Below are 26,179 nucleotides of genomic sequence, written 5' to 3' on the forward strand. Positions count from 1 at the left end.
TTAGGCCCTTTTGTTTGACCAATGCCAGTTGCAGTTTTCAGTGCATCTAATCAATTTGCTGAGCATACTTCTCAGATGTAGTGGTTTTTCTGGGATTCAGAAAGTTGTTGTAGATCAGACTGACAGCAGACTTCCAAACAGTGACCATGATTTTTTTTTGGGGGGTGCAGGTTTGGCTTTGGAAGTGCTTTGGAGCTTCTTCTCATTCTAATCACTGAGCTAGTCATTGCTGCTGGTTGTTGTATAAAACCCACTTTTTGTCACACATCGCAATCTGATTGAGAAATGGTTCTTTGTTGCATAGAATAAGAGAAGATGACATTTTAAAGTGACTTTTTTTTTTTATTTTCAGTCAGCTCGTGAGGCACCCACTTATTGATCTCTTTTATCTTTCCAATTTGCTTCAAATTCTGAACAATTATAGAATGGCTGAGCTGAATTCTTTAGCAGCTTCTCATGTAGTTGTAAGAGGACCACTTCAATGATTGCTCTAAATTGGGTTGTTGAAATTTCTGATGGCTAGCCACTGCACCCTTCATATTCAAGGCTCTCATCTCCTTCGCAAAACTTCTTGAACCACTACTGCACTGTATGTTTGCTAGCAGTTCCTGGACCAAATGCACTGTTGATGTTGCAAGTTGTCTCTGCTGCTTTACAACCATTTTGAGCTTGAGTAACAAAATTACTCGAATTTGCTTTTTGTCTAACATAATTTCAAACATATAAAATAAACAGCATGTAATTAAAAGATGCTTACTCCTTGGAAGGAAAGTTATGACCAACTTAGATAGTATATTAAAAAGCAGAGACAATACTTTGCCAACAAAGGTCCGTCTAGTCAAGGCTATGGTTTTTCCCATGGTCATGTATGGATGTGAGAGTTGGACTGTGAAGAAAGCTGATCGCCGAAGAATTGATGCTTTTGAACTGTGGTGCTGGAGAAGACTCTTGAGAGTCCCTTGGACTGCAAGGAGATCCAACCAGTCCATTTTAAAGGAGATCAATCCTGGGTTTTCATTGGAAGGACTGATGCTAAAGCTGAAACTGCAATACTTTGGCCACCTCATGCGACGAGTTGACTCACTGGAAAAGGCTCTGATGCTGGGAAAGGTTGGGGGCAGGAGGAGAAGGGGACGACAGAGAATGAGATGGCTGGATGGCATCACTAACTCTATGGACATGAGTTTGAGTGAACTCCGGGAGTTGGTGATGGACAGGGAGGCCTGGCGTGCTGTGATTCATGGGGTCGCAGAGAGTCGGACACGACTGAGCGACTGAACTGAACTGAACTGAACTGAATAAGTCATTAGTCAAGAAACATAAAGCGAGAAATTCACATTTAAACGATGTATAACATAACCACATGTATTTAAGAATGTATCCCAATATCAAATGGGAAATTTCAACAATGCAAAACAGCAATAACTTTTGCATCAACTTAAAACCCTATGCAGGCTGATATTTTAGTGTGTATGCTTATCTGTGTTGACAATTTACCCTACAGTCATCCTGAATCCAAGCAAGACTGTGAAGAGAGTGGATATGTTGTCTTTTCTTTATTATGGTTCTCCCCTTCACTCCTGCATCCGCAAAGATTAAGGCTCAGTGACACTGGTATTATTTATGGTATAAACAACTAACATGGGAGTTTGTTCCAACATGTGTCAGGTGGATCCTGAGAACATGCCTGACATAGCTGTCTAGGAAAAGGGTATGCTGACTCTTGGTTCCCAGAGGAATTGAGTCCAGGAGTTCAGGGACTGTGTGTTTTCCTAGGCCCAAGATTCACGTGTACTTGCTTCACTATGAGTTTCACAGTATAGCTTGTGTGACAATAATTTTTGAAAAACTAATCCATGAAAGGAGAAATTCACCACATTTAATAACTCTGCCAGTTTTCTATAAAGATTTATTTAACTATTTATGAAGTTAATAGGAAATCATATTGATGGAGTGGTAAAATATAGTAAGATACAGACATGAATACTTTACCTTGACCCAGAGGGTGAGGGCATACATACTTTTCCCTTGATGAAATTTTTACATCTCTGTTCCATCCTCTGGTCCTGTTTCCCTTGTCTACATCTCAGTTCCCTGTTTTTATGCCTTCTCGTTCTGTCATTTAAATGTCCCTCTCCCAATTTGACTTTCAGAATATCCTTTCCCTTATACTCTCCATTGATTTCCAAGGGGCATAGTGTATACAATCTTTCCTTGATGCTGGGAAAGACTGAAGGCAGGAGGAGAAGGGGACAACAGAGAATGAGATGGTTGGATGACACCACTGATTTAATGGACTTGAGTTTGAGCAAACTCTGGGAGATGGTGAAGGACAGGGAAGCCTGGAATGCTGCAGTCCATAGGATCACAGAGTTGGACACAGCTTAGTGACTGAACAACATCAACAATATTGTAGGCAAGTATAGATATCATCGTATTTCATGGGAATCCTTCTTAAAGACCTACTTTGGAAAATAAATTTAATTCAGCCTCTGTGCTAACATCCATGACAGAGTCTCAAGATAATTCACAAGAGACCCCCTTGTTGTGTTCAAAATTACACTTGGAAGGGAATTACATAACCTACAATCTTACTAAAATCAGGAATGGTAAGCAGATGGATTAATTCAAGCAGTTCTATTATCAGACAGAATGATTTACATCAGTTGTTAAAAAGGACTTTGATTAAAAAAGGACTTTAATATTATTAGGTAGGATTCTTTGAGCTACAATAAAGAGAAACATGATTCATATTGTATTGAGCAAGAAAGGATTCCATTGGTTCACAGCACTAGAGACAAAGTGGTGGGCTGAGATTATGCAGATTGATCAGTGTCACTTTCTTAGCTATGCTTGTCTCAGTATGGCATATTTCCTTATGGTTTTAAATGTCTGAAGAACCAGCCAAGATCAGATATTTTCTGATGTAAACAAAGAGTTCCAAGTTAGTAGTAAGGAGCTTCCCATCCTAAGCTGCTGACAAACTTTTTCCTTTAATTAAATAAAATTTGCTTACGTGTTTCCATTTGTATCAAAATTGCAAGGCGGATGGGATGACCATTACTGTAGACTGATGAATGCTCTTATGGGTCTGGTGGTTATTTTCACAAACTTATTTATTCATCCAGTGACAGCTTCTATTTTTCCCCTTGATGTAGACCTACAATATTATCTATATATTGATTTCAGGTGTGCAAATAGTGAGTGTATATTTTTAGATGTAACAAAATGATCACCGGGATAAGTCTAGTTACCATATGTCACCACAGAAAGTTATTGAAATATTGTTGACAACATTTACTATGTTGTACATCATATCCCCACAGTTTATTTGTTTTTCAACTGGAAGTTTGTACTTGTTAATCTCCCTCACCTGTGTAATTCACCCCACCACCCTCCATCCCTATAGAAATGAAGAGTTTGCTTCTCAATATCTATGAGTCTGTTTCTATTTTATGTTTGTTTGTTTTTTAAGTTCCATATATAAGTGAAAGTATATGACATTTGTCTTTATCTTTAATTTCACATAGCATAATACCTTCTAGGTCAATCCATGTTGTCCCAAATGACAATATTTCATTAATTTTTATAGCAGAGTAATATTTCATTATATATTGCATCTTCTTTATCGATCTATCAATGTATGCTTAACTGTTTCCATAGCTTGGGTAATGTAAATAAAGTTACAATGAGCCTTAGAGTGCACATATCTTCTCCAATCAGTATTCTTCTTTTCTTCAGAAAACTCCCAAGGAGTGAAATTGCTGGATCCTATAGTAGTTCTATTTTTATTTATTTATTTTTTAAGGAACTTCTAACTGCTTTTCATAATGGCTGTGAAAATTTATATTTTTGCCAATAGTGCATGAGGGTTCCCATTTTTCTACATCTTTACCAATGCTTGTTATTTGTTGCTATTTCTTTTTCATGGCAGTCATATTGACAAATCTGAGGTGGCTAGCTGATTGTGGTTTTGATCGACATTTCCAGGATGATTACTGATGTTGAACGTTGTGTTATCTTCATAACGTTCTTTCACCAGAGTCTTGTCATTTCCTGGGTACACTAATTTTGTCTCATTAGTTAGATTTATTTCTAGGTATTTTATTCTTTTTGATGCAATACTAAATGGGATTGCTTATCAATTTCTCTTTATGATAGTTTGTTGTTAGACTATAAAATGACACAGATTTTGTGTTATTTCATATTTTGCAACTTTGTAGAATTCATCGATGAATTCTATTAGCTTTTTGGTGGTCTCATTGTGTGTGCTTAGTCACTTGGTTGTGTCTGATTCTTTGCAATCCCATGGACTGTAGCCCACCAGGCTCCTCTGTCCATGGTGATTCTCCAGCAAAAATATTGGAGTGGGTTGCCTTACCTTCCTCTAGGGGATCTTCCCAACCCAGGGATCGAACCCAGGTCTCCCACTTTGCAGGCAGAGTCTTTAGTGTCTGAGCCACCAGGGAAGCCATCTCATTCGCATTTTCTATAAATATTACCACGTCATCTGCAAATAATGAAATAATAATTTTATACCAATTTGTAAAATTTTTTTTTCTTTTTCTCATCTGATTATCATAGTTGGAACTTCCAGTACTGTATTGAATAAAAGTGTCAAGAGTGGGCTTACTTGTCTCTTTCCTGATCTTAAAGGAAATGCTTCCTGTTTTTCCCCTTTTATGAATAGTATGATGTTAGCTCTGGGTTTATGGGTTTGTGATATCTGGCCTTTAATAGAGTGAGGCATGTTCCCTCTATACCCACTTTCTGTACAGTTTTTTTTAATCATAAATCGATGTGGAATTTGGTCAAATTTTTCCTGCATCTGTTGAGAGGATTGCATTGTATCTATTCTTCAGTTTGTTGCTGTTGTATATCACGTTGGTTGACTCTCAGATACTGAAATATTCTTGCATCTTTGGGAAAAGTCCCACTTGATTATGGTGCATGACCCTTTTAATGAATTGTTAAATTTGTTAATATTTTTCTGAGGATTTCTACATCTATGTTCATCAGTGATATTGACTTGAATTTTTTATTTTTTTTGGTATGGCACATTGATTAAGTTACACAGTCTTGTGTAACTTAATGAAACTATAAGTCATGCTGTATAAGACCACCTAAGATGGATGAGTCTTGTGCAGAGTTCTGACAAAATGTGGTCCACTGGAGAAGGGAATGGCAAACCACTGCAGCATTCTTGTATTGAGAACCCCATGAACAGTATGAAAAAGCAAAAATATATGACACTGAAAGATGAACCCCACGGGTTGGTAAGTGTCCAATACGCTATTTGAAAAGAGCAGATAAATATTTCCAGAAGGAGTGAAGAGGCTGAACCAAAGTGGAAACAATGCCAAGTTGTGGATGTTTCTGGAGGTGAACATAAAGTACGATGTTTTAAAGAACAATATTGCATATGAACCTGGAATATTAGGTCCATGAATCAAGTTAAATGGGAAGTGGTCAAATAGGAGATGACAAGAGTGAACATTGACAATTTAGGAATCAGTGAACTAAAATGGATGAAAATGGATGAATTTAATTCAGATAACAATTATATCTACTACTGTGGACAAGAAACCTGTAGAATAAATAGACTAGCTCTCATAGTCAGCAAAAGAGTCTGAAATCCAGTACTTGAGTGCAATTCCAGAAATGACAGAATGATCTCGGTTTGTTTGCAATGCAAAGCATTCAATATCATAGTAATCCAATCTAAGCCTATGTCCCAGCCACTGATACCAAAGAAGCTAAAGTTGAATAGTACCATAAAGGCATAAAAGACCATCTAGAACTAACACCAAAAAAAAAGATGTCCTTTTCATCATAGGGCAAAGGAATTCAAAATTAGAAAGTCAAGAGATCCCTTAAGTAACAGGCAAGTTTGGCCCTGGGGTACAAAATGAAGCAGGGCAAAGGCTAACAGAATTGTGCCAAGAGAACACACTAGTCATAGGAAATATGTTCTTCTTTCACAAAAGATGACTCTACACATGGACACCACCAGATGGTCAATATTGAAATCAAATTGATCATATTCTTTATAGCCTAAATGGAGAAGCTCTATCAGTTCAGTTCAGTTCAGTTCAGTCGCTCAGTCGTGTCCGACTCTCCGCGACCCCATGAATCACAGCACGCCAGGCCTCCCTGTCCATCACCAACTCCCGGAGTACACTCAAACTCATGTCCACAGAGTCAGTGATGCCATCCAGCCATCTCATTCTCTGTCGTCCCCTTCTCCTCCCGCCCCCAACCTTTCCCAGCATCAGAGTCTTTTCTAGTGAGTCAACTCGTCGCATGAGGTGGCCAAAGTATTGGAGTTTCAGCTTTAGCATCAGTCCCTCCAATGAACATCCAGGATTGATCTCCTTTAGAATGGACTGGTTGGATCTCCTTGCAGTATAAGGGACTCTCAAGAGTCTTCTCCAGCACCACAGTTCAAAAGCATCGATTCTTCGACAGTCCAACTCTCACATCCATACATGACCACGGGAAAAACCATTGCCTTGACTAGACGGACCTTGGTTGGCAAAGTAATGTCTCTGCTTTTTAATATACTATCAAGGTTGGTCATAACTTTCCTTCCAAGGAGCAAGCGTCTTTTAATTTCATGGCTGCAATCAGCATCTGCAGTGATTTTGGAGCCTAAAAAAACAAAGTCTGACACTGTTTCCACTGTTTCTCCATCTATTTCCCATGAAGTGATGGGACCAGATGCCATGATCTTTGTTTTCTGAATGTTGAGCTTCAAGCCAACCTTTTCACTCTCCTCTTTCACTTTCATCAAGAGGCCTTTGAGTTCCTCTTCACTTTCTGCCATAAGGGTGGTATCATCTGCATATCTGAGGTTATTGATATTTCTCCCGGCAATCTTGATTCCAGCTTGTGCTTCTTCCAGCCCAGCGTTCCTCATGATGTACTCTGCATATAAGTTAAATAAGCAAGGTGACAATATACAACCTTGACGTACACCTTTTCCTATTTGGAACCAGTCTGTTGTTCCATGTCCAGTTCTGACTGTTGCTTCCTGACCTGCATACAGGTTTCTCAAGAGGCAGGTCAGGTGGTCTGGGATTCCCATCTCTTTCAGAATGTTCCACAGTTTATTGTGATCCACACAGTCAAAGGCTTTGGCATAGTCAATGAAGCAGAAATAGATGTTTTTCTGAAACTCTCTTGCTTTCTCCATGATCCAGCGGATGTTGACAATTTGATCTCTGGTGCCTCTGCCTTTTCTAAAACCTGCTTGAACATCTGGGAGTTCACGGTTTACATACTGCTGAAGCCTGGCTTGGAGAATTTTGAGCATGACTTTACTAGCGTGTGAGATGAGTGCAATTGTGCGGTAGTTTGAGCATTCTTTGGCATTGCCTTTTTTTGGGATTGGAATGAAGACTGACCTCTTCCAGTCCTGTGGCCACTGCTGAGTTTTCCAAATCTGCTGGCATATTGAGTGCAGCACTTTCACAGCATCATCTTTCAAGACTTGAAATAGCTCCACTGGAATTCCATCACCTCCACTAGCTTTGTTCGTAGTGATGCTTTCTAAGGCCCACTTGACTTCACATTCCAAGATGTCTGGCTCTAGGTCGGTGATCACATTATCGTGACTATCTTGGTCGTGAAGATCTTTTTTGTACAGTTCTTCTGTGTATTCCTGCCACCTCTTCTTAATATCTTCTGCTTCTGTTAGGTCCATACCATTTCTGTCCTTTATCGCGCCCATCTTTGCATGAAATGTTCCCTTGGAATCTCTAATTTTCTTGAAGAGGTCTCTTGTTTTTCCTATTCTGTTGTTTTCCTCTATTTCTTTGCATTGATCACTGAGGAAGGCTTTCTAATCTCTCCTTGCTATTCTTTGGAACTCTGCATTCAGATGCTTATATCTTTCCTTTTCTCCTTTGCTTTTTGCCTCTCTTCTTTTTACAGCTATTTGTAAGGCCTCCTCAGACAGCCATTTCGCTCTTTTGCATTTCTTTTCCATGGGGATGGTCTTGGTCCCTGTCTCCTGTACAATGTCACGAACCTCCGTCCAGAGTTCATCAGGCACTCTATCCATCAGATCTAGTCCCTTAAATCTAGTTCTCACTTCCACTGTATAATCATAAGGGATTTGATTGAGGTCATATCTGAATGGTCTAGTGGTTTTCCCTACTTTCTTCAATTTAAGTCTGAACTTCGCAATAAGGAGTTCATGATCTGAGCCACAGTCAGCTCCTGGTCTTGTTTTCGCTAACTGTATACAGCTTCTCCATCTTTGGTTGCAAAGAATATAATCAATCTGATTTCGGTGTTGACCATCTGGTGATGTCCATGTGTTTGTTGACTATGACTTATATCATGAACACCATATTGCAAATTTCACACTTAAAGTGAAGAAAGTAGGGAAAAGCACTAGGTCATTTAAGTATGACCTTAATAAAATCCCTCCTGATTATACAGTGGAAGTGACAATAGATTCAAGGTATTAGATCTGATAGACAGGGCACCTGAAGAACTATGGATGTTGGTTTATAATATCAAAACAATCCTCAAGAAAAAGAAGTGCAAAAAGATAAAATGTTTGTCTGAGGAGGCCTTACAAATAGCAGAGGAAAAAAAAAGATGTGAAAGGCAGAGGAGAAAGGGAAAGATGACCATCTGAATGCAGAATTCCTTTTTAAGTAAACAATGCAAAGAAATACAGGAAAACAGAATGGGAAAAACTAAAGATCTTTTCAAGAAAATTAGAGATATCAAGGTAATATTTCATGAAAAGATGGGCACAATAAAGTACAGAAACAGTATGAACCTATCAGAAGCAGAAGATATTAAAAAAAGGTGGCAAGAATACACAGAAGAACTATATGAAAAAGGTCTTAATGACCCAGAAAACCACAATTTTATCTTCCTTCACCTAGAGCCAGATATCCTGGAGTGTGAAGTCAAGTGGGACTTAGGAAGCATTACTAAAAACAAAGCTTAGTGGAGGTGATGTAGTTCCAGCTGACTTATTACAAATTCTAAAAGATGATACTGTTAAAGTGCTTCTCTCAATATGCCAGCAAAATTTTAAAACTTATGGTGGCCACAGGACTGGAAAAGGTCAGTTTTCATTCCAATCCCAAAGAAGGGCAATGCCAAAAAATGGTGAAGTTACTACACAATTACACTCATTTCACATGCTAACAAGTTAAAGCGCAAAATCCTTCAAGCTAGGCTTCAACAGTACGTTAACTGAGAACTTCCAGATGTACAAGCTGGATTTAGAAAAAGCAGAGGAACCAGAGATCAAATGGCTAACATCCACTGGATCAAAGAAAAAGCAAACGAATTCCAGAAAAACATCTACTCTGTTTCATTGAATACACTAAACTCTTTGACTGTGTAGATCCCAACAAACTGAAAAATTTATAAAGAGATGGGAATAGGAGGCCACCTTACCTGTTTCCTGAGAAACCTGTATGCAGGTCAAAAAGAAACAGTTAGAACCAGACAAAGAAACAATAAACTTGTTCAAAATTGGGAAAAGTATATGTTAAGGCTGCATATTGTCACCCTGCTTGTTTAACTTATATGAAAATTACATCATGTGAAATGTCAGGTTGGATGACTCACAACCTGGAATCAAGATTCAGTTCGGTTCAGTCGCTCAGTCCTGTCTGACTCTTTGCCACCCCAAGAATCACAGCACGGCAGGCCTCCCTGCCCATCACTAACTCCCCGAGTTCACTTAAACTCATGTCCACCGAGTCGGTGATGCCATCCAGCCATCTCATTCTCTGTCGTCCCTTTCTCCTCCTGCCCTGAATCCCTCCCAGCATCAGAGTCTTTTCCAATGAGTCAACTCTTCGCATGAGGTGGCCAAAGTATTGGAGTTTCAGCTTTAGCATCAGACCTTCCAATGAACACCCAGGACTGATCTCCTTTAGAATACACTGGTTGGATCTCCTTGCAGTCCAAGGGACTCTCAAGAGTTTTCTCCAACCCCACAGTTCAAAAACATCAATTCTTCGGTGAACAGCTTTCTTTATAGTCCAATTCTCACATCCATACATGACCATGGGAAAAATCATAGCCTTGACTAGACGGACCTTGGTTGGCAAAGTAATGTCTCTGCTTTTTAATATGCTGTCTAGGTTGGTCATAACTTTCCTTCCAAGGAGTAAGCGTCTTTTAATTTCATGGCTGCAATCAGCATCTGCAGTGATTTTGGAGCCCCCCCAAATAAAGTCTGCCACTGTTTCCACTGTTTCCCCATCTATTTCCAATGAAGTAATGGGACCACATGCCATGATCTTAATTTTCTGAAAGTTGAGCTTTAAGCCAACATTTTCACTCTCCTCTTTCACTTCCATCAAGAGGCTCTTTAGTTCCTGTTTACTTTCTGCCATAAGGGTGATGTCATCTGCATATCTTAAGTTATTGATATTTCTTCTGGCAATCCTGATTCCAGCTTGGGCTTCTTCCAGCCAAGCGTTCCTCATGATGTACTCTGCATAAAAGTTAAATAAGCAGGGTGACAATATACAGCCTTGACGTACTCCTTTTCCTATTTGGAACAAGTCTGTTGGTCCATGTCGAGTTCTGTTATTTCCTGACCTCCATACAGGTTTTCCAAGAGGCAGGTCAGGTGGTCTGGTATTCCCATCTCTTTCAGAATTTTCCACAGTTTGTTGCGATCCACAGAGTCAAAGGCTTTGACATAGTCAATGAAGCAGAAATAGATGTATTTCTGGAACTCACTTGTGATTTCCATGATCCAGCGGATGTTGACAATTTGATCTCTCGTTCCTCTGCTTTTTCTAAAACCAGTTCGAACATTTGGAAGTTCACGGTTCACCTATTGCTGAAGCCTGGCTTGGAGAATTTTGAGCATGACTTTACTAGCGTGTGAGATGAGTGCAATTGTGTGGTAGTTTGAACATTCTTTGGCATTGCCTTTCTTTAGGATTGGAATGAAAACTGATCTTTTCCAGTCCTGTGGCCAGTGCTGAGTTCCCCAAATTTGCTGGCATATTGGGTGCAGCACTTTCACAGCATCATCTTTCAGGATTTGAAATAGCCCCACTGGAATTCCATCACTTCCACTAGCTTTGTTCGTAGTGATGCTTTCTAAGGCCCACTTGACTTCACATTCCAAGATGTCTGGCTCTAGGTCAGTGATCATGCCATCGTGATTATCTGGGTCGTGAAGATCTTTTTTGTACAGTTCTTCTGTGTATTCTTGCCACCTCTTCTTAATATCTTCTGCTTCTGTTAGGTCCATACCATTTCTGTCCTTTATCGAGCCCATCTTTGCATGAAATGTTCCCTTGGTATCTCTACTTTTCTTGAAGAGATCTCTTGTTTTCCCATTCTGTTGTTTTCCTCTATTTCTTTGCACTGATCACTGAGGAAGGCTTTCTTTTCTCTCCTTGCTATTCTTTGGAACTCTGCATTCAGATGCTTATATCTTTCCTTTTCTCCTTTGCTATTCGCTTCTCTTCTTTTCTCAGCTATGTGTAAGGCCTCCTCAGACAGCCATTTTTCTTTCTTGCATTTCTTTTCCATGGGGATGGTCTTGGTCCCTGTCTCCTGTACAATGTCACGAACCTCCATCCAGAGTTCATCAGGCACTCAATCTATCAGATCTAGTCCCTTAAATCTATTTCTCACTTCCACTGTATAATCATAAGGGATTTGATTTAGGTCATATCTGAATGGTCTAGTTGCCTTCCCTACTTTCTTCAATGTAAGTCTGAATTTGGCAAAAAGGAGTTCATGATCTGAGCCACAGTCAGTTCCTTGTCTTGTTTTTGCTAACTGTATACAGCTTCTCCATCTTTGGCTGCAAAGAATATAATCAATCTGATTTCGGTGTTGACCATCTGGTGATGTCCATGTCTAGAGTCTTCTCTTGTGTTGTTGGAAGAGGGTGTTTGCTATGACCAGTGCATTCTCTTGACAAAATTCTATTAGCCTTTGTCCTATTTCATTCCGTGCTCTAAGGCCAAATTTGCCTGTTACTCCAGGTGTTTCTTGACTTCCTACTCTTGCATTCCAGTCCCCTATAATGAAAAGGACATCTTTTTTGGGTGTTAGTTCTAAAAGGTCTTGTAGGTCTTCATAGAACTATTCAACTTCGGCTTCTTCAGCATTACTGTTTGGGGCATAGGCTTGGATTACTGTAATATGGAATGGTTTGCCTTGGAAACGAACAGAGATCATTCTGTCGTTTTTAATATTGCATCCAAGAACTGCGTTTCGGAATCTTTTGTTGACCATGATGGCTACTCCATTTCTTCTAAGGGATTCCTGCCCACAGTAGTAGATATAATGGTCATCTGAGTTAAATACACTCATTCCAGTGCATTTTAGAAATAGTTTTAGAAATAGTCCATGGAGAAAGCAATAGAGTTCCATAAAAACATCTATTTCTGCTTCATTGACTATGTCAAAGCCTTTGACTGTGTGGATCACAATAAACTGTGGAACATTCTGTAAGAGATGGGAATCCCAGACCACCTGACCTGTATGCAGGTCAGGAAGCTACAGTAGGAACTGGACATGGAACAACAGACTGGTTCCAAATAGGAAAAGGAGTAAGTCAAGGTTATATATTGTCACCCTGCTTATTTAACTTATATGCAGAGTACATCATGAGGAATGCTGGGCTGGAAGAAGGACAAGCTGGAATCAAGATTGCCGGGAGAAATATCAATAAACTCAGGTATGCAGATGACACCACCGTTATGGCAGAAAGTGAAGAGGAACTCAAAGGCCTCTTGATGAAAGTGAAAGAGGAGAGTGAAAACGTTGGCTTGAAGCTCAACATTCAGAAAAGGAAGATCATGGCATCTGGTCCCATCACTTCATGCAAATAGATGGGGACACAGTGGAAACAGTGTCAGACTTTATTTTTTTGGGCTCCAAAATCACTGCAGATGCTGATTGCAGCCATGAAATTAAAAGACGCTTACTCCTTGGAAAGAAAGTTATGATCAACCTAGATAGCATATTAAAAAGCAGAGACATTACTTGGCCAACAAAGGTCCATCTAGTCAAGGCTATGGTTTTTCCCGTGGTCATGTATGAATGTGAGAGTTGGACTGTGAAGAAAGCTGATCGCCGAAGAATCGATGCTTTTGAACTGTGGTGCTGGAGAAGACTCTTGAGAGTCCCTTGGACTGTAAGGAGATCCAACCAGTCCATTCTGAAGGAGATCGATCCTGGTTGTTCATTGGAAGGACTGAAGCTAAAGCTGAAACTGCAATACTTTGGCCACCTCATGCGACGAGTTGACTCACTGGAAAAGACCTTGATGCTGGGAAGGATTGGGGGCGGGAGGAGAAGGGGATGACAGAGAATGAGCTGGCTGGATGGCATCACCAACTCTGTGGACATTAGTTTGAGTGAATTCAGGGAGTTGGTGATGGACAGGGAGGCCTGGAGTGCTGTGATTCACGGGGTCACAAAGAGTCGGTCACGACTGAGCGACTGAACTGAACTGAATACATACCAGGTATCAATGCAATAAAAATAAAAATAAAATTTAGCGGCTCAACAGAGTCAAAGCTGCCTTAAAAAGCTTCTCTACAAAGGGAAACTTCAGGTAACAATAATCAACAAGAAAAATCTTGCTAATAATCAATATTCAAAATAGGAGTTATTCACAGAAGCAGTAAGAATATAAATAATAGAAATAACTTTATGCCTATACATTCAAGGATTAATTGTCTCCTATACAGGGTTATCGTTACCATCTTTCTAAATTCCATATATATGTGCTAGTATACTGTATAGGAGTTTTTCTTTCTGGCTTATGTCACTTTGTATAATGGGCTCCAGTTTCATCCACCTTATTAGAAATAATTCAAATGTGTTCTTTTTAATTGCTGAGTAATTCTCCATTGTGTACATGTACCACATCTTTCTTATCCATTTGCCTGCAGATGGACATCTAGGTTGCTTCCATGTCCTCGCTATTATAAACAGTGCTGCAATGAACATTGGAGTACATGTGTCTCTTTCAATTCTAGTTTCCTTGGTGTGTATGCCCAGCAGTGGGATTGCTGGGTCATATGGCAGTTCTATTTCCAGTTTTTTAAGGACTCTCTACACTGTTCTCCATAGTGGTTGTACTAGTTTGCATTCCCAACAGTGTAAGAGGGTTCCCTTTTCTCCACACCCTCTCCAGCATTTATTGCTTGTAGACTTTTGGGTAGCAACCAATCTGGCTTGCATGAAATGGTACCTCATTGTGGTTTTGATTTGCATTTCTCTGATTATGAATGATGTTGAGCATCTTTTCATGTGTTTGTTAACCATCTATATGTCTTCTTTGGAGAAATGTCTGTTTAGTTCTTTGGCCTATTTTTTGATTGGGTTGTTTATTTTTCTGGAATTGAGCTGCAGGAGTTGCTTGTATATTTTTGAGATTAATTCTTTGTCAGTTACTTCATTTGCTATTATTCTGAAGGCTGTCTTTTCACCTTGCTTATAGTTTCCTTTCCTGTGCACAAGCTTTTAATTTTAATTAGGTCCCATTTGTTTATTTTTGCTTTTATTTCCAATATTCTGAGAGGTGGGTCATGGAGGATCCTGCTGTGATTTATGTCGGAGAGTGTTTTGCCGATGTTCTCCTCTAGGAGTTTTATAGTTTCTGGTCTTACATTGAGATCTTTAATCCATTATGAGTTTATTTTTGTGTATGGTGTTAAGGATTGTTCTAATTTCATTCTTTTACAAGTGATTGACAAGTTTTCCCAGCCCCACTTGTTAAAGAGATTGTCTTTTCTCCATTGAATAGTCTTGCCTCCTTTGTCAAGATAAGGTGTCCATAGGTGCATGGATTCATCTCTGGACTTTCTATTTTGTTCCATTGATCTATATTTCTGTCTTTATGCCAGTACCATACTATCTTGATGACTGTGGCTTTCTAGTAGAGCCTGAAGTCCAGCAGGTTGATTCCCCCAGTTCCATTCTTCTTCTACAAGATTGCTTTGGCTATTCAAGGTTTTTGTATTTCCATACAAATTGTGAAATCATTTCTTCTAGCTCTGTGAAAAATACCGTTGGTAGCTTGATAAGGATTGCATTAAACCTATAAATTACTTTGGGTAATATACTCATTTTCACAATATTTATTCTTCCAGTCCATGAACACGGCATATTTCTCCATCTACTAGTGTCCTCTCTGATTTATTTCACCAGTGTTTTATAGTTTTCTATGTACAGGTCTTTTGTTTCTTTAGGTAGATATATTCCTAAGTATGTTATGCTTTTCATTGCAACGGTGAATGGAATTTTTTCCTTAATTTCTCTTTCTATTTTCTCATTATTAGTGTACAGGAATTCAAGGGATTTCTGTGTGTTGATTTTATATCCTGCAACTTTACTATATTCATTGATTAGCTTTAGTAATTTTCTGGTAGAGTCTTTCTGGTTTTCTGTGCAGAGGATTTTGTCATCTGCGAATAGTGAAAGTTTTACTTTTTCTTTTCCAATTTGGGTTCCTTTTATGTCTTTTTCTGCTCTGATTGCTGTGTCCAAATCTTCCAAAACTATGATGAATAGTAGTGGTGAGAGTGGGCACTCTTGTTTGTTCCTGACTTTTCCCCTAATTTTTCACCATTGAGAATAATGTTTGCTGTGGGTTTGTCATATATAGCTTTTATTATGTTGAGGAATTTTCCTTCTATTCCCGCTTTCTGGAGGGATTTTATCATAAATGAATGCTGAACTTTGTCATAGGCTTTCCCTGCATCTATTGAGATAATCATATGGTTTTTAGTTTTCACTTTGTTAATGTGGTATATTACATTGATTGATTTGCGGGTATTGAAGAATCCTTGCATCCTTGGAATAAAGCCCACTTGGTCATGATGTATGATCTTTTTAATGTATTGTTGGATTCTGTTTGCTAGAATTTTGTTAAGGATTTTTGCATCTATGTTAATCAGTGATATTGGCCTGTAGTTCTCTTTTTTTTTTTTTTTTGTGGCATCTTTGTCATATTTTGGTATTAGGGTGATAGTGGCCTCATAGAATGAGTTTGGATGTTTACCTTCCTTTGCAATTTTCTGCAAGAGCTTGAGTGGGATAGTTGTTAGCTTTTCTCTAAATTTTTGGTCGAATTCAGCTGTGAAGCCGTTTGGACCTGGGCTTTTGTTTGCTGGAAGATTTCTGATTACAGTTTCAATTTCCTTGCTTGTGATGGGTCTGTTAAGATTTTCTATTTCTTCCTGGTTCAATTCTAGAAAGTTGTACTTTTCTAAGAATTTGTCCATTTCTTCCAAATTCCAAAAAATGCTCAACATCCCTCATAATCAGAGAGATGCAAATCAAAACCACAATGAGATACCATTTCACACTTGTCAGAATGGCTGCTATCCAAAAGTCTACATGCAATAAATGCTGGAGAGGATGTGGAGAGAAAGGAACCCTCTTACACTGTTGGTGGGAATGCAAACTAGTACAGCCACTATGGAGAACAGTGTGGAGATTCCTCAAAAAACTGGAAATAGAACTGCCATATGATCCAGCAATCACACTCCTGGGCATACACACTGAGGAAACCAGAATTGAAAGAGACACATGTACTCCAATGTTCATTGCAGCACTGTTTATAATAGCCAGGACATGGAAGCAACCTAGATGTCCATCTGCAGACTAATGGATAAGAAAGCTTTGGTACATATACACAATGGAGTATTATTCAGCCATTAAAAAGAATACATTTGAATCAGTTCTAATGAGGTGGATGAAACTGGAGCCTATTATACAGAGTGAAGTAAGCCAGAAAGAAAAACACCAATACAGCATACTAACGCATATATATGGAATTTAGGAAGATGTAAATGATAACCCTGTATACGAGACAGCAAAAGAGACACAGATATATGGATCAGTCTTTGGGACTCTGTGGGAGAGGGTGAGGGTGGGATGATTTGGGAGAATGGCATTGAAACACGTATTTTGTCATATGTGAAACGAATCTCTAGTTCAGGGTCAATGCATGTTATAGGATGCTCGGGGCTGGCATGCGGGGATGACCCAGAGGGAGGATAAAGGGAGGAGGGAGGTGGGAGGGGGGTTCAGGAGGGGGAATTTATGTAAACCCGGGGCGAATTCATGTCAATATATGGCAAAACCAACCAATATAATATTGTAAAATAATTTGCCTCCAATAAAAAATAAATTAATTACAAAAAAAATAAAATAAAACTGGTGTCATCATGAAAAAAAAACAAACAAATTTTGGAACCAAGAATAAACGGCCTCTTAATGGCACACTAAATGACAACAATCCCCCAACTTGATCTCTTTTGTCTTCTTTATGCTCAAACTTTTATGGCACTCAGTCAGAATCTGGATCTCAGCGACTCATGCCACATATATCTTTCTGTTGCCACTTTCTCTTCTCAAGTCCCCTGTCTCTCAGAGATTGCTGTCTGTCCAGATTTATGTATGTCTCAGTGTGTGTCTTTGTCTTTTGATAATATTGCTGAGGTTAATTTGTCCAAGAGCTCTATTTAATTGACCTAAAGGAAAGTAAGCACTTGCAAACTAAGCAATTCTAAATTCAGGAAAAATTAAACTAAATGACTAATATTCACTATTAAATTAATACCTGGTATTAATATTTGTTTGAGGCCCCATGAACTGTAGCCCACCAGGCTCCTCTGTCCATGGGATTCTCCAGGCAGAAATGATTGAGTTTGTTGCCATGCTCTTCTCCAGGGGATCTTCCCAACCCAAGGATTGAATGTGTGTCTCCTTAAGTCTGCTGCATTGGTAGGTGGATTCCTTACCACTGGAGAAGGAAATGGCAACCCACTCCAGTGTTCTTACCTGGAGAATCCCAGGGACGGGGGAGACTGGTGGGCTGCCGACTCTGGGGTCACTCAGAGTCGGACACGACTGAAGTGACTTAGCAGCAGCAGCAGCACCGCCACCTGGGAAGCCTTATTAATCTAATTAGCATAGACACTGTGAAGAAATTTTAAGAAAAGAAAATGCAAATTAGATAAGAGCTTTGGGTGATTTAGGTCTACAAATCTACAGAATGCTGATGTAAAGGAGAGGTCATGGGTGCTGAAATAAAGTAGGATGCATGATTTCAGTAAAAAAAAGAAAAGGTATCCTACTTTCCTTATGTATGTCTCAGTGTGTGTCTTTGTCTTTTGATAATATTGCTGAGGTTAATTTGTAAAAGAGCTGTATTTACTCTTGAATTACATTTTATTACAGAAAAAGGAAGTAAGTGTGACTTCAGTTCAGTTCAGTTCAGTCGCTCAGTCGTGTCCGACTCTCCGCGACCCCGTGAATCATAGCACGCCAGCCCTCCCTGTCCATCACCAACTCCCGTAGTTCACTCAAACTCATGTCCACAGAGTCGGTGATACCATCCAGCCTTCTCATTCTCGGTCGTCCCCTTCTCCTCCCGCCCCCAACCTTTCCCAGCATCAGAGTCTTTTCCAGTGACAGGTCGCTATTCTCTAAATGGGCAAATAAAGTGAAGAATACAGAAAGTGAAAAGAAATATTTATGGGTTGGACCCTGAGAAGAGAGTTTTGTACATGCCACTGGATCATAGAAAAAGCAAGGGAATAAAAAAAAAAAATTACTTCTGCTTCATTGACTATGCTAAAGCCTTTGACTGTGTGGATCACAAGAAACTATGGAAAATTCTTAAAGAGATGGGAATAGCAGACCACCTTATCTGTTTCCTGAGAAGCCTGTACACAGGACAAGAAGCGACAGAACGGGGCATGAAATGATGGACTCATTCAAAACTGGAAAAGGATTATATCAAGGCTGTATATTGTCGCCCTGCTTATTTAACTTATATACAGAGTACATCATGCAACATGCAGGGATGGATGACTTACAAGCTAGAATCAAGATTGCCAGGAAAAATATCAACAACCTCAGATATGCAGATGATAGTACTTTAATGGCAGAAAGTGAAGAGGAACTAAGGAGCCTCTTAATGAAGGTGAAAGAGGAGAGTGTAAAAGCTGGCTTAAACTCAACATTCAGAAAGCAAAGATCAGGGCATCCAATCTCATCACTTCATGGCAAATAGATAGGGAAAAGTGGAAACAATGACAGGTTTTATTTTCTTGGGCTCCAAAATCACTGTGGATGATGAATGCAGCCATGAAATTAAAAGACACTTGTTCCTTGGAAGGAACACTATGACAAATCTAGACAGTGTATTAAAAAAAAAAAACCAGAGACATCACTTTGCCAACCTAAGTCCATATAGTCAAAGCTATGGTTTTTCCAGTAGTCATGTATGGATATGAGAGTTGGATCATAAAGAAGGCTAAGCGCCAAAAATAATTGGTGAATTCAAACTGTGGTGCTGGAGAAGATTCTTGAGAATCCCTTGGACTGAAAGGATATCAAACCAGTCAATCCTGAAGGACATAATCCCTGCATATTAATTGGAAGACCCGATGCTGAAGCTGAAGCTCCAATATTGGGCCACCTGATGAGAAGAGTCAACTCATTGGAAAAAACTCTTTTCTTGGGAAAGAGTGTGAGCAAGAGGAGAAGGGCTACAGAGGATGGGATGATTGGATAGTATCACTAATTCAGTGGACATGTGTTTGAGCAATCTCTGGGAGATGGTGAAGGACAGGAAAGCCTGGTGTACTGCAGTCTATGGGGTCACAAAGAGTCCTACACGACTGAGCAACTGAAAAACAACACTACCTACTCCTAAATCAGGCATTTTAAAATTAATAAACAATGACTGTAAGTCAAACAGTCAGGGCTATGGGAAGTCCAAGATGGCCACTTGGTTTGTTCCTGCTCCTTCAAAAACCTCATTTTTTTCATTTGATGGTATAAAGCCTTTCCTGGCTGCAGAGTTTGTGCTCTCACAATGGAGAAAAAAATGGTTTAAAATGTGTCTTTCACTTTGGTATATGTTCCACAATCTCCGGTGATCAAGGCACCCATTTCATTGGACAAATCACACAAGCAGTAACAAAAATTTCACATACTTCTTAAAGAACTATCACTTTCACTATCATCCTCAATCATCAGGCAAGAACAGAACAAAAATTAATTACATGGGATTAAATAAACTGCTAAATATTATTACAATTTTCATGACTTTTTGTATGACATATTACTGGCTTCTGATCTTTGTTTTCAGTTATGAAGAAATCCTTCTCCTCAAACTATTTATGGTTTAAAACAATTTAGTAATTTACACCTTTGGGAAAATTAAAACTTTTTTTTTTCCCTCTGCCTTGTTCCTCTGGAAATTTCAGACACTTGAGTCCTAAATAGCTTTATCAGGTAAACCAAGAGACTGTCTTCTGACACATACAGAAATCTCAAAGTATAGTGGGGACCTCTACAAGAAAAAATCCACCTCAACAAAAACTAATGACAGGCCTACAGCACCTATAGTCAATGGACTAATAAAAACTGGAATAATTTTAGAAAAATTATGTTTCACTAAATATTAAATTCTAGTTTTGTTAATTAAGGTGTGTTTACTAAAGATTCACTTCCCAGTTAGTCTTTTGCGGTTATGTTATACTATTACAAGATCTAGTTGAGTTAATAAAAGGACACTGTTTCTGAAGCCTAACTTCATAATCAATCTTTGGATAAGGATCAGGTGCCCCATGTTCTACAACCAGATTAACACCAGGGTGTAGTCATTTAACAGACTGAGTCAGACGACATGGTATATGCTGCTGCTGCTGCTGCTGCTAAGTCCCTTCAGTCATGTCAGACTCTGTGCGACCCCATAGATGGCAGCCCACCAGGCTCCCCCGTCCCTGGGATTCTCCAGGCAAGAACACTGGAATGGGTTGCCATTTTCTTCTCCAATGCATGAAAGTGAAAAGTGAAAGTGAAGTCGCTCACTTGTGTCTGACTCTTAGAGACCCCATGGATTGCAGCCTACCAGGCTCCTCCATCCATGGGATTTTCCAGGCAAGAGTACTGGAGTGGGGTGCCATTGCCTTCTCCGATGGTATATGCTGGGCTACACCTAATGAAAGTTCTTAAATTTTACTTGTGAACTTATTTTAACTGCTAGCTATGTTATTTTCTATATTGCATGTTTTACAAAATAGTTGTCTCTTACATTACCAAATATAGGGCTGAGCCTCTAATAAAAATATAATGTATAGTTCCATATGAGATCAATGATTATAATAATGTAACTCTAGATATGGGAAAAAGCAACAAGAGGGAATATTTTCCTGGACTATAAGAGACTACTAGTAAGGCAGATATGGTTCATGATTTTTGCTACTTTCAAGACCTAGTCCAGTAGCAGTACATTAAAAAAAAAAAAATCTTCATAGACCTAGGAATGAGCATTCCCGGAATCATGGGACAGAATGGACATGAGTTTCTCCTGAAACCATGATCAAATGCATGTACCTGAAGGGACCCTGCCGACTGGAAACTTGAACTTGTCATCTGCCTCTACAAAGATTAAGTCTAGAGTAACTACAGGTGCTGACCTTAAATACCCACTGAAAGGAGTTCAAGGTAAAAATCAGGAATGAAGCACTCTGTGCTCTTGGAAAAACAAGTGGGACAGGCCTTCAATTTGTTAGATATTTTCAAGTAAAAATTTTCATGAGCCCCAGATCTTGTGTCTTCTCACACCTAGAGAAACACCAAAATCACAGGCAAATGTCTGGCCCTGGTTATCCTGGATAACCCCTCTTCTAGGTCCCTTGGCAGCTTTTCTACTTCTATTAATCTGTGCTATGTGTCTCTAACCTTCCTGATAAGTTTGTCTCTTCTAGAATATAAGTAAAATCTCCAGATGCTGTCACAACCAAGATACCAGCAGGTTAATACATGGACTACTCTGGAAAAAGCAGTTTTGTCATTCCATGTACTCTCCTCTCCCTCCATAAATGCACCCTGACAGACAGCGAGCCCTGAGACACAGGACCCTACAACATCCTTCTAATAGGAAGAAGCCAGAGTGATCTCCACCCCTTTCCTCAATGACCTGGGTCCCCATGACCCTAGACAGGGATAGGCAGGTAATTAGACATGAACAGGATGTTAAGATGTCAAATATTTGGCCCATTGATAAGAAGAGGGGGGATGTTGAGTCCTGCCCCCAAGGCCACAGATGCAAGGTCTCACACTTGTGGCCTTGGGGGCAAGACTCAACAGGGATCAAAAGTACAACTGTTAAGACTCTTTGTTTTTAAAGAATTGAAATTTTGTATTGGGGTATAACTCCCCTGGTGGCTCAGACAGTAAAGAATCTGCCTGTCAATGCAGGGGAACTGGTTTTGATCATTGGGTTGGAAGATTCCCTGGAGAAGCGAATGGCTGTCCACTCCAGTATTCTCACCTAGAGAATTCCACGAACAGAGGAGCCTGGTGGGCGACCATTGATGAGGTGACAAAGAATCGAAAAATATTGAATGATTAACATACACCTAGCTGATTAACAATATTGTGATAGTTTCAAATAAACAGTGAAGGGACTCAGTCATACATATACATGTACACATTATACCTCAAACAGTCTTCCCATCCAGGCTGCCACATAACACTAAGCAGAGTTCCTTGTGTTTTACAGCAGGTCCTTGTTGGTTACCCATTTTAAATATAGGAGTTGTGTATATGTATATGTCCACCCCAAACTTCCTGAGTATCCTTTCCTCCCATTCTTTCCCCATGCAACCATAAGTTTGTTCTCGAAATCTGTGAGTCTCTGAGTCTCTTTCTGTCTTATAAGTAAGTTCATTTGTATCATTTCTTTTTAGATTTGACATAAAAGGTATGTCGCATGATACTTTTTAGCTGGACGAAAAGGTTTCTCAGAGTCTTTAGGTACTATCCAACATCATTCTCACACACAGCCTGCCTCAAGAAGAAATGGAACAGAATTTTAATTTGATATGAAATGAATGTATATACTTTTAAAGAAATTGTATCAATTTGACCTGATAGGAGATAATAGAGTTCATAATGAAAATTGTTCTTTGAGCCCTCAACCTTTTCTGGGAAGAAAACAGCCTAAGAATGCTTCTCAATTACAAACAGAAGCATTTCTTATGAAAGAAGGCAGAGCCAAGAGCCATGAAAGACCATTCCCAGAGAGCAGGATTAAAGAGATGTGCACTGAATCAATTCCAGGATTGTGATGAACTGATTTCTGTATCATCATCTGTTTGGTGATGAGGAATAGAAATGTTATCTCTTCATTTCACAGCTCTTTTATTCAGGAGGGACAATGCCTGAGGTGTTTCTGAGAGACTACATCCAAAAAGCTTTGTCCACATCTGGACCTCATATGTGTGATGAGATCCTGGCTTCATGTCTAAACCTGATATAATCCTGAAACAAGACTTGGAGAATTTTGGAGGAGGTGACTGTGTCTTGTATGTGGAAAATATGAATCATTGAATACCAAAAGGGGAAACATGAAAACTAGTTGGCAATCATGCTCCAAAGTGATACTTGCCCCTCTCCCACTGAATCTTTTATAGTCCATGACCCTGTGATCCTTCTTGAACAATAGAATGTGACAGAAATGAAGTTGTGACAATTTGGGGTCTTGGACTTCAAAAGGCCTGATGGTTACTTTTTTGCCTTTTTTGGAGTCCTAGACCATCATGTGAAAAGTCTGGTTATCTTCTGTGAGAGATGATATAGAGGTCAAATAGAGAAGTCCTAAAACCACATAGTAGAAGAGGGAGTGGGCCAGACTTTGAAAGCATCTCAACTGAGTCTAAACTTCCTACAATCTCTACTAAGGAGCCATATGTGGAAGTAAATCATCTTACATATTCTAGTCCAGTGACCACTCAGATAACCACATCCTCAGTCAGTCTCACATGGAGCACAAAAATAACCCAGCTGAAACCCTAAAAAAATTATTTTTAAGTCATTACTTTTAGGGGTGGATTTTTATGCAGCAATCGGAATCCAGAATAGTTAGTGGTTTAATCCATTCTATGCCAGAAATTCCCAGGCTCATTGTGTACATTAACTTACCATCTAGCTCTCCAAAGTCTCCCTCTCTTCTTCAAGCTGGTTCCATGGCCTCCACACAGGCAATAAGCATGACTGCCTATATGTCTTGATTAATTCATTAATTCTTCCCCTCAAGATGCAAGAACTCTAAAAAAGGAACTCTAAGAAATATCACAGAATGAAATCAGGTACCCCAATCATTAAGCAAAAGGGATAGATTAAAGAAGAAAAAAAGAATGAGGAGGAAGTCTACTCTATGAATGTAAAGCACTGAACCTATTAAAGGTATATTTATGCATATAAATTTATGGTAAATGTTATAGTCCATATGGAGAAAGTTGTCCATCTGCCAGGAGGTGTACTTACCTGGAACAGCCAGATGTCTCTACCCAAACTCAGAGAGCAATTTGGAGCAATGAAAAGCCAACTGACATGGAGTGCACTTGCACAGAAAGCTATTACATATAGAGATTTCAAATTCCTTTTGACTTTAACAGACTGAGAAAAGTGAAATAATGACACAACTGGGGCTCTAAATAAACACTAAGTTAATCTGAAACCAAGGTATATATAAGTGAATGAGTGAACACATTATGAAATGCTTTTTCTACATTTTTATTTTTTAAAATTTCAAAAATATACAAATTCAAAAATAATATTACAATGAACTTCTTCTTAACCATGTTCTTGAGTCAAAAATTATTCACTCTTTGTCAATCTTGCTTTATTTTTTTCCCACCCACATCCATATTTTTTGAATTTTTTAAAATATTGGAATAGGAGTTGTTTCTGTCTTCAGCCCAAAGAAGGCTAATTTTGACAAATATTGAATGATAGCACATTTGTGGAAGTCTGCAAGTCCAGCAAATAAGTTCCAGCCCATGATTCGAACAAATAAAATCCAAGATCGGATGCACTGATGGGGGTAAGATAAACATTTACACTTTATCTGTGTCATCCCTCCCTTAAAGCAGATCAAGTCAGTGCCAAAACCTTATCAAACTTTATTTTCTCTGCTGCTGCTGCTGCTAAGTCGCTTCAGTCGTGTCCGACTCTGTGCGATCCCATAGACGGCAGCAGACCAGGCTCCGACGTCCCTGGGATTCTCCAGGCAAGAACACTGGAGTGGGTTGCCATTTCCTTCTCCATTATTTTCTCTACTACTGGGAGAAAATTGAGAACATGTGAGTGATGTTCTCAGCTTCCACAGCTGTGTAGGATGTTTCCAAAGATACACCCACTTCTTACTCCATTCAGAATACTAAATATGCTCCCTGACCAAGGAGAGGGGAAGGACAGGGATAATAGGGGCCACGGTTCTCAGAAGAGATCTAAAAGAAATGGTTCCTGCTGAATGCTTTGTAGACTCCATCAGGAAGCTTGCCAATAATCTGAGAATGTCTCACCCAAAGGTCTCCCAGTTGGTTTATGAGGAATCCCAATACACCATGTGCCACATACACACACACAGAAACACACATGCACCCAAACTATGGCCTGCCCCCTGGGTAGGTTCCCAAGGGTAGCAAGTATGAGAATTCTTAGATGCTAGTAAGCACATGAAGAAAGCTGGACCAACTCTATGAGACTGGGAGAAAGCACACAAATTTGAGAATTCATCACCATCCTAACAGAAAGCAAACAGAAAACTATCAGCACCCAGGCTGACTATGCTGGATCAGGAGAATGCATAAAATCCTATGAATCCTTCCCTCAAGAAGAAACAAGAATTGTGGGTTGGGAAATGGAATCAGATCCGAGACAAGATCTGAGAAAACTTCCTAATTCCTAGAAGGGCTAAACAAAAGGTCTGTCTCTTAAAGATTGTCAGTAATGACTAGAGAAGTGATGTTTACTTCAAATGTGAAAACAGCAAGGAAAAACTTCAAACAACATGAAAAATCAAGGAAACCTAACATCACAAAAGGAACACAATAATTTCCCTCTAACTAAGCCCCAAAAATGAAGATCTACAACTTGCCTAATAAAGAATTCAAAATAGTTGTTTTAAGGAAACTTAGTGAACTATATGAAAACATAGGAATACAATGTAATGAATTTGGGAAAACAATAAAAATTAATTTAACAATTAAGAAATAGAACTTCTGGAGCAACTCTCTTGCTTTCTCCATGATTCAGCGGATGTTGGCAATTTGATCTCTGGTGCCTCTGCCTTTTCTAAAACCTGTTGAACATCTGGAAGTTCACGATTCACATA

This window comes from Moschus berezovskii, chromosome 2 (assembly GCF_049115385.1).
Source record: "Moschus berezovskii isolate FMDL1 chromosome 2, NW_MosBer_1.0, whole genome shotgun sequence".
Classification (NCBI taxonomy): Eukaryota; Metazoa; Chordata; class Mammalia; order Artiodactyla; family Moschidae; genus Moschus; species Moschus berezovskii.